This window comes from Haliotis cracherodii, unplaced genomic scaffold, assembly GCF_022045235.1.
Source record: "Haliotis cracherodii isolate W230 unplaced genomic scaffold, xgHalCrac1.p SCAF_24, whole genome shotgun sequence".
Taxonomy (NCBI): domain Eukaryota; kingdom Metazoa; phylum Mollusca; class Gastropoda; order Lepetellida; family Haliotidae; genus Haliotis; species Haliotis cracherodii.
This window is the reverse complement of record NW_027266280.1, coordinates 6,849,448-6,862,600: the sequence shown is the minus strand read 5'-3', so window position 1 is coordinate 6,862,600 and position 13,153 is coordinate 6,849,448. Positions and strand designations below refer to the sequence as shown.

The 13,153-nt window shown below is 40.4% G+C and overlaps 1 protein-coding gene across 3 annotated transcripts in view; it reads left to right on the top strand.

Annotated features, from left to right (window-relative positions):
* LOC139472324 (syntaxin) overlaps positions 1-13,153 on the top strand; it is a 102,739-nt gene that overhangs the window by 59,349 nt on the left and 30,237 nt on the right. The gene's annotated exons all lie outside the window — the stretch shown is intronic.

Below are 13,153 nucleotides of genomic sequence, written 5' to 3'. Positions count from 1 at the left end.
GAAATTACGGGCATTGTTAGACATTTTACGCTGTAACCAACCTTGAAAGGTCATTGTGGAAACTGTGTATTTTGTGTGGCGGATGTGAGAGCAATGGGTTGTAGTGGTTGTTTTGAAATGGTTAGTCTCATGAGCGGTCTTGTTATTTTCTTACATATTGATTTGCGACCACAATGCACCATAATGTCATCTTCCTGGTTGCTCTCGGCATCGCGACATGAATGAACTCAGAGATTGAAACTTGGGTATTTACTTAGCCAAGATTAACTGAGCATCCAATGTCAGTTGGGGGGAAACTAGTTCTGTTCTTCCTTGGGACAGATTGCCGTCTGCTCTTTCATTATACAAATTGAAAAGTCTGCAAACGAAATGTTCACTTAGTATTTTTCGCTTTGGTTATTAGATTATCTATGCAGTCAACTGTTAAGTTTGTGTTAGATAAAGGATGATGGTCTCCCTAGGGATTGCCCTGTGACTAATTTTGTTTCCATCTTTGCAAAGTTTATTTGGTCACAAATCTTCCAGCTGTTTGTTTGTTTTTTAAAGACTGGGGGTAATATTGTATTATTTTACACCGAATGTAGGTTCCAATTACATAACGGAAGTAGGGGGGAAGAAGGAAGAGCTAATTGTGGTCAGCCTATGACATCATCAACACCATGATATACCAGCAGAACTGCCAGATTTGTGTTATAAACAATTATACAAAAATCTATGTACTCTCCCACAATGGTTCATTGTTCGTCACCCCCAAGTTCTCTTTCTTTGAGATTAAGACTAACAATAAAAACAGGCGGAATAAATTTTTTATCATGCTTTGGAATATATATATACTTTCCTGCAATGCTTCATTTTTCGTCATCCCTAAGCTCTTCTTCCTTAAGGTTAACAATAACAGGCGGATATATTTTTTATCACACTTGGGAATTATGAATATCTATAAACTCTTCCACAAAGCTTCATTGTTCACCAGATGTATACCAGCAGAACTGCCACAATTGTGTTATAAACAATTAACTCTGAAATGTAAGGTGATTGATGGGTAAATGCTTCACTGTGTGGGTGATTAACACCAAGGACACGACACTACACATTTTACCAGCCAGTTTGTCACTGAGAATCAGCATGGGAGACCCATTGTTGCAGCAGGGTGTTTGTCTGCATAGTGTCAAAGGTTGTATCCGGCTTATTACTGGTACAGGGTGGTCGGGTAGCCTAGTGGTTAAACTTAAAGCGTTCGCTCGTCACGCCGAAGACCCAGGTTCGATTCCCGACGTGGGTACAATGTGTGAAGTCCATTTCCAGTGTCCCCACTGTGATATTGCTGGAATATTGCTAAAAGCGGCGTAAAACCATTCTCACTCACTCACTCATACTGGTGCACACCAACCCTATGGTGGGTAACTGGTGAGCAGGGCCCACTTGCACAAAGAGATCTTAGCACTAAGACTATCACAAGCCTATGTTAAAGTAAGGAAGTTACGATTATCTTAGCGCTAAGATCGCTTTGTGCAAGTGGGTCCAGGTTCAGAGCTCCAAATAACTTTTTGAGCAATTGAGTTTTTATTTGAAGGTTTCTATTTTAATTTGGTTATTACATTTTTCATTGGGAAACCAATATTTTTTCACTCATATATTCATCACTCTATTGGATTTTTCCCCAAATAAGTGAACATTTTGAGATTTAAAAAAAATGATATAATGTTTCAGATGTATATAAGGGTTCGCGGAAAGTGAATTAGCGCCATTGTACACATGCTGAAAAAGCTTCATTGGGTATTTACACGTGCTGTTTTTATAATTTGAGTTTTTCATTTAAAGCATGCGTTTCTGTACGCATGTTAAGGGAAAGTAATATTTTTAGGAGTATTTTACATAAATACGCTCCTTATCTGTAGCGCTGCAGGTTGCTGCCAGAAACATACAATCATGGGTTCAAATCCCAGATTCAACCTGCTGTTATGTTTCTTGGTTTCTCTGTACCATAGCTTGCTTGTGGGTTTCACCAAGTGGTAAATGCTTGAGAGCCCTCAAGATTCCTCCCACATCAAGCTGGCATGCCATGATATGACCGAAGTACTGTATAAAGTGGCATGAAACCCAACTCTCTCACATACTCACTACTTCGAGCGGGCGGGTAGCCTAGTGGTTAAAGCTTTCACACGTCACGCCGAAGACTCGGGTTCCATTCCCGACATGGGTACAATGTGTGAAGCCCATTTCTGGTGTCCCCCGCCGTGATATTGCTGGAATATTGCTAAAAGCGGCGTAAACCCATACTCACTCACTCACTCACACACTCCTCACTACTTCTTTGGACTGAAGCTTGTTATGCTTGTCCTGGTGATGGACGCATTGAGAACCTCCAGGCAACATCTTGCTGTATTCTCCTTATCTTGTCCCTTGAATATCTCCAATGGTATTTTCCAGGAGAGTAGTAGCACTGATCACAAATTATCCTGTGTTCAGCTGAGGCAATAAAAATATCCCCCAAAACAAATCAAGTTAGGCGAGTCAGGTTTTGAATTAAACCAGCAACCTCCTCTTGCACTATGACATTTGTGGCGATGAGAGCTGTTTCAATTACGGAGGACCTCTGGTATTCTGCTTGTCTCAGTCCAGTCGGGAAGAGTCATCTAATGAATACATACAGCCAATTGGCTCCTAGTAATTTACCTCGGTGTCCCCGAGTCAACACGCACCTCCTCTACAGTTGACCAGTGTTGGTGCTGGGCTGTGTGTTTGGGTGTCCGTCCTTGTGGAGACGATCCTTCCTGCCGTTCATGCTGACATCACATATGTATTGCTTACTAGTGATGCACTCATTGTGTGAGTTGATGGGAGTAGAAAGGGTGTGTTGCTGTGAGGGTGTGTTGCAGTGACGGTGGTTGATCTTGTGAGGTGTGTTGCTGTGAGGTGTTTTGCAGTGAGGGTGGTTGATCTTGTGAGGGTGTGTTGCAGTGACGGTGTGTGTTCTTGTGAGGTGTGTTGCAGTGAGGGTGTGTTGCTGTGAGGTGTGTTTGTTGTTGTGAGTATGGTTGGTTTTGTGAGGTGTGTGTCTATGACATGTCCCTGTGGCGTGTTTTTGTTGCTGTGAGATGTTGATCTGTGTTTTGATGCTGTGTTTATGTGTGTTCTTGTGGAGGTGTGTGTTGCTCTTGGGTGTGTGTGTGTGTGTGTGTCTGTCTGTCTGTCTGTCTGTCGCTGTCAGGTGCACACAATCTGTCTTCAGATAATATCTTTTATCTCCTGGGATCAGTCTCAATCTGGTTTCAGCTTGTGTAGGAACACTCCATGTTGTGTAAATCACTTTATCAACTCTTCATTGTCCGTGTATGCTACGTCTAGCAGCTTCAGCAGCGGCCGAGACGATATTGCAGGATTATATGGTGTTGTGATAGGCTGCCCTTGATGAGGCTAGAGTCAAGATTAGATTGACCAGTGATCCGCCGTCATCTATCCTTACAGACTGACACGCCTATGGTGCAGACTTGCAGACTTGATACAGCAGTTTGTCATGAATCGTGTCTATATAGCCTCCCAGTAATATGAATGGATTGGGTGTTCTATAGTATAATACATGGCTGTACTTAGCGCTACACAGTTGTGGGCAGTATAGTTCTCACTCACTCACTCACTCACTCACTCACTCACTCACTCCAGTACTAAGATTTTTCTGATAGAGCAAGTATCAAAATCATCCATTCTGACACCTTGAAATAGTACCAGCCGGTTTGGATATCATAATCCCTCAAATATGAACCCTCAGTTGAGAGGTGTTACAGGCATGGATAGTCAGTGTACATACATTGCATGACCTTGCTGCGGTGTGTGGACATTTACACCCAGGGTGCAGCTGTGGTAGAAATTGTTATTCTCATTTCTCAAACATGGCTTGTGTTCATTGCCCAATATGTCCTTGTTGATCAATAATGTTGGTGTATGGCGCTGTCACAACCACAGCAGATGTGTGGCCCATGCTGGGCTGGTGTCTGGCAATAACAATTAGCTTTGAATATTGATGAACCCAATTGACTCATTAATTGACCCAAATCTAACCCTCCAACCTGTAACGGACTGACTATTAAGGGGGTGGAGGTGGGGATGCGGATGGGGGTGGGGCTGGGGCTGGGGCTGGGGTTGGGGTCTAAAGGAGAAGGGTGAGTATCCTAGGAGACAAAATATTTTTTCACTTACCAACGAGGAACCCAAACAGTTATTATTTTTTTGAAACCTTTTTTCTGGAACATATTTTTTTAAAACAGAAACCCATGTATCCGATGTATATCTTGTACAAAAGAATGTTTGAAAAAAATGATCTGTTCCTAGATATGGTTGGGAAAGAAATAGTAATCCTTAGACCTTTTTACAAAAGACATTGTTCACTGGACATGCTGTGTTTTCAGAAAAAATAGCGTCTTGTGTGTCTAAAAATAATTGTTTGTTCCTTTGAGAGAAAAGATTGTATGTATTGTAACAATGACTGAAAAACATTTTCTCAAACATTAGACCCAGCCTCACTCCATCTCTGAACATTGGTAAATTTGCCCAAGTTTGGAGAAATGTTAAGAGTAAACACAGTTGATATTGTTAAGCAATGAATGTCAAGTAAGGTCGAAATGGAAATATTATTTTGACCTGCTAATCCTTTCTTTTTTTAAAGACGAGACTTTTTCTTTCTATTTTTACACTACTGGAGTAGATTATCTAATCCTTCACTGTCTGCCGTGAATGTCACAAGTCGCTTATGTTGATGGAATGACTGATTACCAGTAGAAACATCTTCAACTTCCTTGATCCCAAGGAAAATATCAGATGTTAATTCATACCAACAAAAGCAAAGACAAGTAAAAACTAAGAAAATATATGATTATGAAACAAGCCAGGGCAAGTGTGCAGATGCTAATGTATTATTCAATTTGTCTATTTAGCACTTTTTCAAGAACAAAAGGTTTCTTTTTTCCGGTTTCATTTTTGTTGTGAGAAAAACAGAAATTGTGATAATGAACACATACAGTAAATTAAAGTCAACATGGAAGAGAAGAAAATGGCCAAATGTTTGATTTGGAAAATCAACTTGCTGGTGGGTGCAGACATATTGATTTTGGTTGGTTGAAATGTAAATACATTTATTACCTACGAACGTAAACATATCAGGGTTCATAAAAATCATGTGTGCCCTAGGGTCATATCACGTCACGAGACAACAGTGTATTGTTTCCATCATCTGGACGGCTTTGTTGATGTCATTCGAATCTTATTGTGAAGTGAGGTTGGAATGACATCACACTAGAGACGACGTCATAGCTGAAGTTTGTTGACATCATTCAACAATTTGTGGTTCCGCTGCTGTTGCAACTTGCTGTCCTTATAGGTAAAGACTAAAATTTGTCTCTGTATGTAGACATCTTCTACGGTAATAAATAGAACATTATATTTCGCGTTCATGTAATACTATGTTTACGACACTCATGCCTAAATTCAGATATTTCCCGAGCAAAATTAAGAAACTCCTGTCGTAAACATAGTATGACATGAATACTCTTACTTACTTACTTACTTTGGAGATTTAACGTGCGCTTTCCGACTGATGCGTATATCGCACAGGGGCCCGGCCAGGCCTTTTAATGTGTTTCCGAAAGGGGCGAAGGTGGCCTGTGCAACCCTAAGAGGGGGCTTTAGGGGTTGCTTATGTATAATTTGGGAATTTTGAGATTTGGAATAGATGCCGATGGGGTTGGGGAGGAGAACTAAGGGAGCTGGGTATGGTGGATGTTTGTTTGTTTATGTGATTTTGATTTGGTAGGTTATTATGTTTTTAGATGCGTTTTATTAGTTCCGTTTTGATTAAGAATACGCCTAAGGCCTTGAAGTTTTCTAGTTTATTTTGTGGGTTTAGTATTGCTTCTAGAGTGAGAGCCTTGTTTAGATTGAGGGTGGTTTGTAATGCGGTTCGATGTGTGAGGTAGTGTGTGCAGTGGATGAGTGCGTGTTCTGGGGTTTCTAGTTGTTTGCAATGTGGGCAGTTACCTGTAGTGTGTTTTTTAAATTTTTTTAGGTGGTTATTTAGGTTGGTGTGTCCTGTTTGGAGTTTAGTGATTACTCTGTCGATTTTTTTTGATGGATGGCGAATTTTTGGTTTGGTTAGTGGTTTGCTGAGCACTTTTTTTGATTTGGCTCATGAATACTCATATAATATCCTCTATTTATGTATTTGGTGTAAAAATTGTCTACTTCAAAGATGTGGACAGGCCGTCTCAGTTGTCATTGTCACAAGTCTCTGTCATCAACACAGATTAAACAGCAGTCTCAGTTGTCATTGTCACAAGTCTCTGTCATCAACACAGCTTATAACACTGCTTGTACAGCAGTCTCAGTTGTCATTGTCACAAGTCTCTGTCATCAACACAGCTTATAACACTGGTTATACAGCAGTCTCAGTTGTCATTGTCACAAGTCTCTGTCATCAACACAGCTTATAACACTGGTTATACAGCAGTCTCAGTTGTCATTGTCACAAGTCTCTGTCATCAACACAGCTTATAACACTGCTTGTACAGCAGTCTCAGTTGTCATTGTCACAAGTCTCTGTCATCAACACAGCTTATAACACTGGTTATACAGCAGTCTCAGTTGTCATTGTCACAAGTCTCTGTCATCAACACAGCTTACAACACTGGTTATACAGCAGTCTCAGTTGTCATTGTCACAAGTCTTTGTCATCAACACAGCTTATAACACTGGTTGTACAGCAGTCTCAGTTGTCACTGTCACAAGTCTCTATCATCAACACAGCTTATAACACTGGTTATACAGCAGTCTCAGTTGTCATTGTCACAAGTCTCTGTCATCAACACAGCTTATAATAGGTCTTCAGCAACTCATGCTTGTTGTCAGAGGCGGCTAACAGGATTGGGTGGTCTGGCACCCTGGCGCCCTGGTGCCCTGACTTTGTTCATTGGTGTCATTGTATCTCAATTGAGAAGATCAATGCTCATGATGTCAATCACTGGGTTGTCTGGTCTAGACTCGGTTATTTATAGACTGCCATCATATAGCTGGAATATTGTTAAACAATAAACAAACAAAAACAAACACCTCATGTCCTCATTACAGCTTTTAACAATAGGACAGTCTCTATGACATAACAGCTTATGACAATAGGACAGTCTCTATGACATCACAGCCTATAACAATAGGACAGTCTCTATGACAACACAGCTTATAAGAATAGGACAGTCTCTATGACATCACAGCTTATGACAATAGGACAGTCTCTATGACATCACAGCTTATAACAATAGGACAGTCTCTATGACATCACAGCTTATAACAATAGGACAGTCTCTATGACATCACAGCTTATGACAATAGGACAGTCTCTATGACATCACAGCTTATAACAATAGGACAGTCTCTATGACATAACAGCTTATAACAATAGGACAGTCTCTATGACATCACAGCTTATAACAATAGGACACACAGTCTCATGTCTTCATCACAGCTTATAACAATAGGACACAGTCTCTATGTCATTACAGCTTATACGAATAGGACACACAGTCTCTATGACATCACAGCTTATGATAATAGGACACACAGTCTGTCATCATCACAGCTTATAACAATAGGACACAGTCTGTCATCATCACAGCTTATAACAATAGGACACACAATCTCATGTCATCACAGCTTATAACAAGAGGACACACTGTCTCTATGTCATTACAGCTTATAACAATAGGACACACAATCTCTACGTCATCACAGCTTATAACAATAGGACACACAGTCTCTATGTCACTGCCCCGACCAGGTAGACTAAGGCGAGGAAAACACGTTGCTTTGTTGGATCATAATTGCATTATATGATCTAGCGTCTCTTTGGGCCCAGTAATTCATATTTATTGGCGTTTTGAAAGCTGGCCGGACATATTGACTCGATTGTCTTCGTACAGTACAACAGTTCCTGATTGATGTGATGCATATCGATACTCCGAGCCGAGTGGCTGGAGCCACACAATACAACTCGGCCGTCCTGGAGCCTCGTGGATGTTCCGGTAGTGCTTGTTCATGTTGAACGTCTGTTGTGACGTCCAATTAAAACCAATCTATTTAATGTCATTGTGGTGTATTGATGGTGTGGAGAAGCAGTAGGCCTCTTTCATCTCGGGTCAGGGACTGTGGTCAGCACATGAGGACATATTTATAGATTGAAGGTGGATTGTAGCATCTGAACTCAGCTTCTTTGTTTTTGACCTGGATAGATCTTGATCAGCTGTATAACCAACCCACAGTAAGATGTGGTGGTGACCAAAGTGCAATTCATTTTTAGTTTTAAAGTTGGTTTATGGAATTGTATTTTGTTCTTAAAATGCTGGTTGTTGAAAAAGAAAATGTCTACAAATGAACTGATATTATTTTAACAGAAATCGCAATTACCTTTCTGAATTTCCTGAATTGATGCCCTCCACTGCACACACAAGGCTCATGAATATTGCCATTTTCCCCACCTAGACTACTACGAAACCAGAAATGTCATATCGAAGGGCCTTAACTGTCTTATCGGTCTACATTGCTACAAATTTTGCAGCAAACATTTTCCCCTTTTTCAACACAAACTAATTTGAGTGATATTTCTTGTTACAAATATATATTTATTTATGTTTTATACTATAAGGTCAGTTTTTGAAAAAAAATATGTCAGAAATGTCATTTTAATGTTGGCAGTTCCAAAAACATCCCAAAAATTGAAATACCATGACATGCATCAACCAAGTCAGCGAGCCTGACCACCCAATACTGTTAGTCGCCTCTTACGACAAGCATAGCCTTTTACGGCAAACATGGGTTGCTGAAGACCTTTTCTATCCCGGATCTTCACGGCTCGCAACATTGCTGAAGTAGCTTTGTGTGTGTTACTGCTGAGGTTCTGTAGAAGCATTGAGGAATAGGATCAATAAAATGCTATTGTATCCACTATCATGAATGGATGTATAGAGATCCACAATGTATCCTAATCTGAAAATATTGTTACTAATGTGCAAATATTATTACAAGTTAATATGTGTTGCTGACATAAAATAATTTACTTTTTGCTTTGAATGAATGTGAAGACACCACATATGCACCACTTAGTTAAAAAAAACCACTGTTAGATTGGGTTAGATTGTACAAATATGACTATATGATGTTTATGAATCACAATCAAACAGTGATGACACATGGTGTTTGTGAAAAGGTGAGCATAGGCTGCGCCACCAGTGGTCCCATCACAAACACATGAAAAGGCAAGGCAATTGTTCACCTGTAATAAAAGGGACGTTCTGTGCAATTCAAAGCGGACATAATTTTTGTCACTGATGCTTCAAATTTGGAAGTCCTCCACATGTCTAGTGCCAACTTTATGAAAGCTTTTTAAAAGCCATTAATAGAAATAATCATCATCAGTAATATTTGAAATGATGTTTAGATCCTATTTACCATGTCACTATTGATAACACTGTAAGGCAAGTCTATCAGGGCCAGCAGCTAGGGTGTGAATATAATATTTGGCTGTAGAGAGCCTGATTCATGACCTGTCGACAGCTGGGGAGGCATAATGTATATGATGTTGCGGTGGTGTGATGGAGCTGATTATCCAGCTGCCAATCTTGGTGCGTTGATAGCCTCACTGTTACCGTCCCGATCATATTTATTGCAGTCACATGACTGTTGTGTAATGAGTTGCCCAGAGCCCTGGGGAGACGTTGTCCCCTGTGATGAATAACTAGATGCTGACGAGGCGATTATACAACTAATGTTGTTGTGAAGAGTTTTGTTGACTTGTTGTACACGTGCTGACATGCCAATAATTGATATATTTTAACTCTTGTCAGGGAGTGGTAACCCTAGGCGATTATGGGACAGATTGGGTATTGTATGTTTGTACACGCAGATGATCTGAGAATCTATCCCTGGTGTATATAGAGACACAGTGTCCTATACAGTGTTCCCTTGCTTTTGTTCCCTTCAATATAGCGCTAATTCGGTTATAGTGCACTGTAGCATGGCTCCCCCAAAATAAACTCAAATTGTACACTGACTACGATGTTTTTACCCCATTGCTAAAACATTACCATCTGATCAGCATGAACACATAACACTAAAAATACCAGTCCCCAAATCCGACCTGAAGTACTCAATTTAATCCTATTATTTTACTATCTGATTATAAAAATGTGTTCATTGTATATCTAGAGTTATGTTTGTAATATATTTTATAAATTGTATTCAAAACTTCATTCAATATTATTTACATTAATTTCGGCGAAATCGTGTTTGAAGTGATAGGTAGATCACACAACTCACTGTTATTTACAGCAACCACGGTCAGATTACTGCTATTAAACTTTAGTTGACAGAGAATGGGTACATATATCATAAATGCCATACTTTGACTCGTTAAAAGTCATATTTGTGGCAATTTGACTATTATATGTTAACATGAGGTTTTCGCAATTGAATTACATGTAGCACAGGAAGTCCCTATGGTAACTGGTCAAATTGTTCAATACATAAAAATATCCTACAATACCAATCAGCTGTACCAAAATGCTCTGATGGTTCTAATAATTTTAAATATATATAGTAAAAGCTGCAACTGGAATAACATGACATTGGAATATGTTATTCCTGATAAAATAATAATTTCAAATACAGTTTCTTCGACCATTCTTTGAAGTTATATCATTGGGTACTTTTTAACCAAATCACCAGATTGGATTTACCAAAGTGGTAAACATCTGAGACCTGCATCACTTCAGGCTCTCCTCCGACGTTGAGCTGACACATGCTGTGGTAAAACTGAAATACTGTTCAAAGCGGCATTAAAACTAACTCCGTCACTTAACAATGTGACCAGCGTATGTGACCAACCAGCCAATGTGACCAGCGTATGTGACCAGCCAGCCAATGTGACCAGTGTATGTGACCAGTGTATGTGACCAGTGTATGTGACCGGCATATGTGACCAGACAGCCAATGTGACCAGCGTATGTGACCAGCCAGCCAATGTGACCAGCGTATGTGACCAGACAGCCAATGTGACCAGCGTATGTGACCAGCGTATGTGACCAGCCAGCCAATGTGACCCTGTATCGCGAGTTCTGGACGACAATGACACAATAAAGCAGCCATAACACAACCAATCATATCTGTGACTCCATGAAGAGATCAATCAGAGCTAATGTTTCCTCCCAATTCCCCAGTCATAGATAATCCTCCAGACTGTCGCTGGTGTGTGTTGTGTATCACATGTTATTCCACACAATCTTGCATAAGTCATAGGTTGTTGTTGTTGTTGAACAATGGCTGCAGCAATACCAGTGGCACGTTGTGTAACACACTGTAACAATGTTGTAGACTTAAACAGTCCTTTGGTGAGGATCCCATGGGATTCCAGGTTAGACTCCAGCAACCTATGCTGGCTGTAAGAAGAGGCGTAATGGATTGGGTTTCAAGGCTCATTGACTTGGTTCATAGTATGTCCTCATACCTTGACTACGTGGATCGTTACTCACAATGTCAATCACTGAATTTTCTGATCTGGACTCGATTGTTTACAGACTGTCATTATATAGCTAGAATATTGCCCTTTCTGTGTTAAACTATAGATAAACAAACATTCTGGAAAACCACAACAAATTCATTCCTAGTTCATGAGATAGATGCAGGATCTTTGTTGTAGCAAAACAATTGAAGAATTGTCAGCAAGCAATCATCATCATCATCATCATCATCATCATCATCATGTGAGGGGAGAAGGGAACTGAATAGGGATCACTTCTCACCCTCTGAGCATATTCTGGGTTTTCATGTGTATAATACACACTTGAGCATAATACACATCCTGCATTCTGGGGCACAAATTTAGGGGCAAATACTGTTGTATAAACTTTGCATTTAAAACCTACCTTTTCTTGCTTAAGGTGTAAATGTAATTATTGTGATAAAAGATTGCAATTATTTACAATTTCAATTTATTTCCTGGTACTCGAGACATATTTCATTAGCAGAGATTAATATTGAGTCTGGTTGTGTGGTAAAATAACCGCGAAACAGCAAATAGCAAAACTTGCATTTTGCTTCTGTGATGATGATGATGATGATGATGATGAAAGTCCTGCAGTAAGAGAGCATCAGTACGGGAGAGTCCTGCAGTAAGAGAGCATTAGTACAGGAAAGTCCTGCAGTATGAGAGCATCAGTACAGGAAAGTCCTGCAGTATGAGAGTTTTAGTACAGGAGAGTCCTGCAGCATGAGAGCATTAGTACAGGAAAGTCCTGCAGTATGAGAGCATCAGTACGGGAGAGTCCTGCAGTATGAGAGCATTAGTACAGGAAAGTCCTGCAGTATGAGAGCATTAGTACAGGAAAGTCCTGCAGCATGAGAGCATTAGTACAGGAAAGTCCTGCAGTATGAGAGCATCAGTACGGGAGAGTCCTGCAGTATGAGAGCATTAGTACAGGAAAGTCCTGCAGTATGAGAGCATCAGTACAGGAAAGTCCTGCAGTATGAGAGCAAAGTCCTGCAGTATGAGAGCATTAGTACAGGAAAGTCCTGCAGTATGAGAGCATTAGTACAGGAAAGTCCTGCAGTATGAGAGCATTAGTACAGGAAAGTCCTGCAGTATGAGAGCATCAGTACAGGAAAGTCCTGCAGTATGAGAGCAAAGTCCTGCAGTATGAGAGCATTAGTACAGGAAAGTCCTGCAGTATGAGAGCATTAGTACAGGAAAGTCCTGCAGTATGAGAGCATTAGTACAGGAAAGTCCTGCAGTATGAGAGCATCAGTACGGGAGAGTCCTGCAGTAAGAGAGCATTAGTACAGGAAAGTCCTGCAGTATGAGAGCAAAGTCCTGCAGTATGAGAGCATTAGTACAGGAAAGTCCTGCAGTATGAGAGCATTAGTACAGGAAAGTCCTGCAGTATGAGAGCATCAGTACGGGAGAGTCCTGCAGTATGAGAGCATTAGTACAGGAAAGTCCTGCAGTATGAGAGCATTAGTACAGGAAAGTCCTGCAGTATGAGAGCATTAGTACAGGAAAGTCCTGCAGTATGAGAGCATCAGTACGGGAGAGTCCTGCAGTAAGAGAGCATTAGTACAGGAA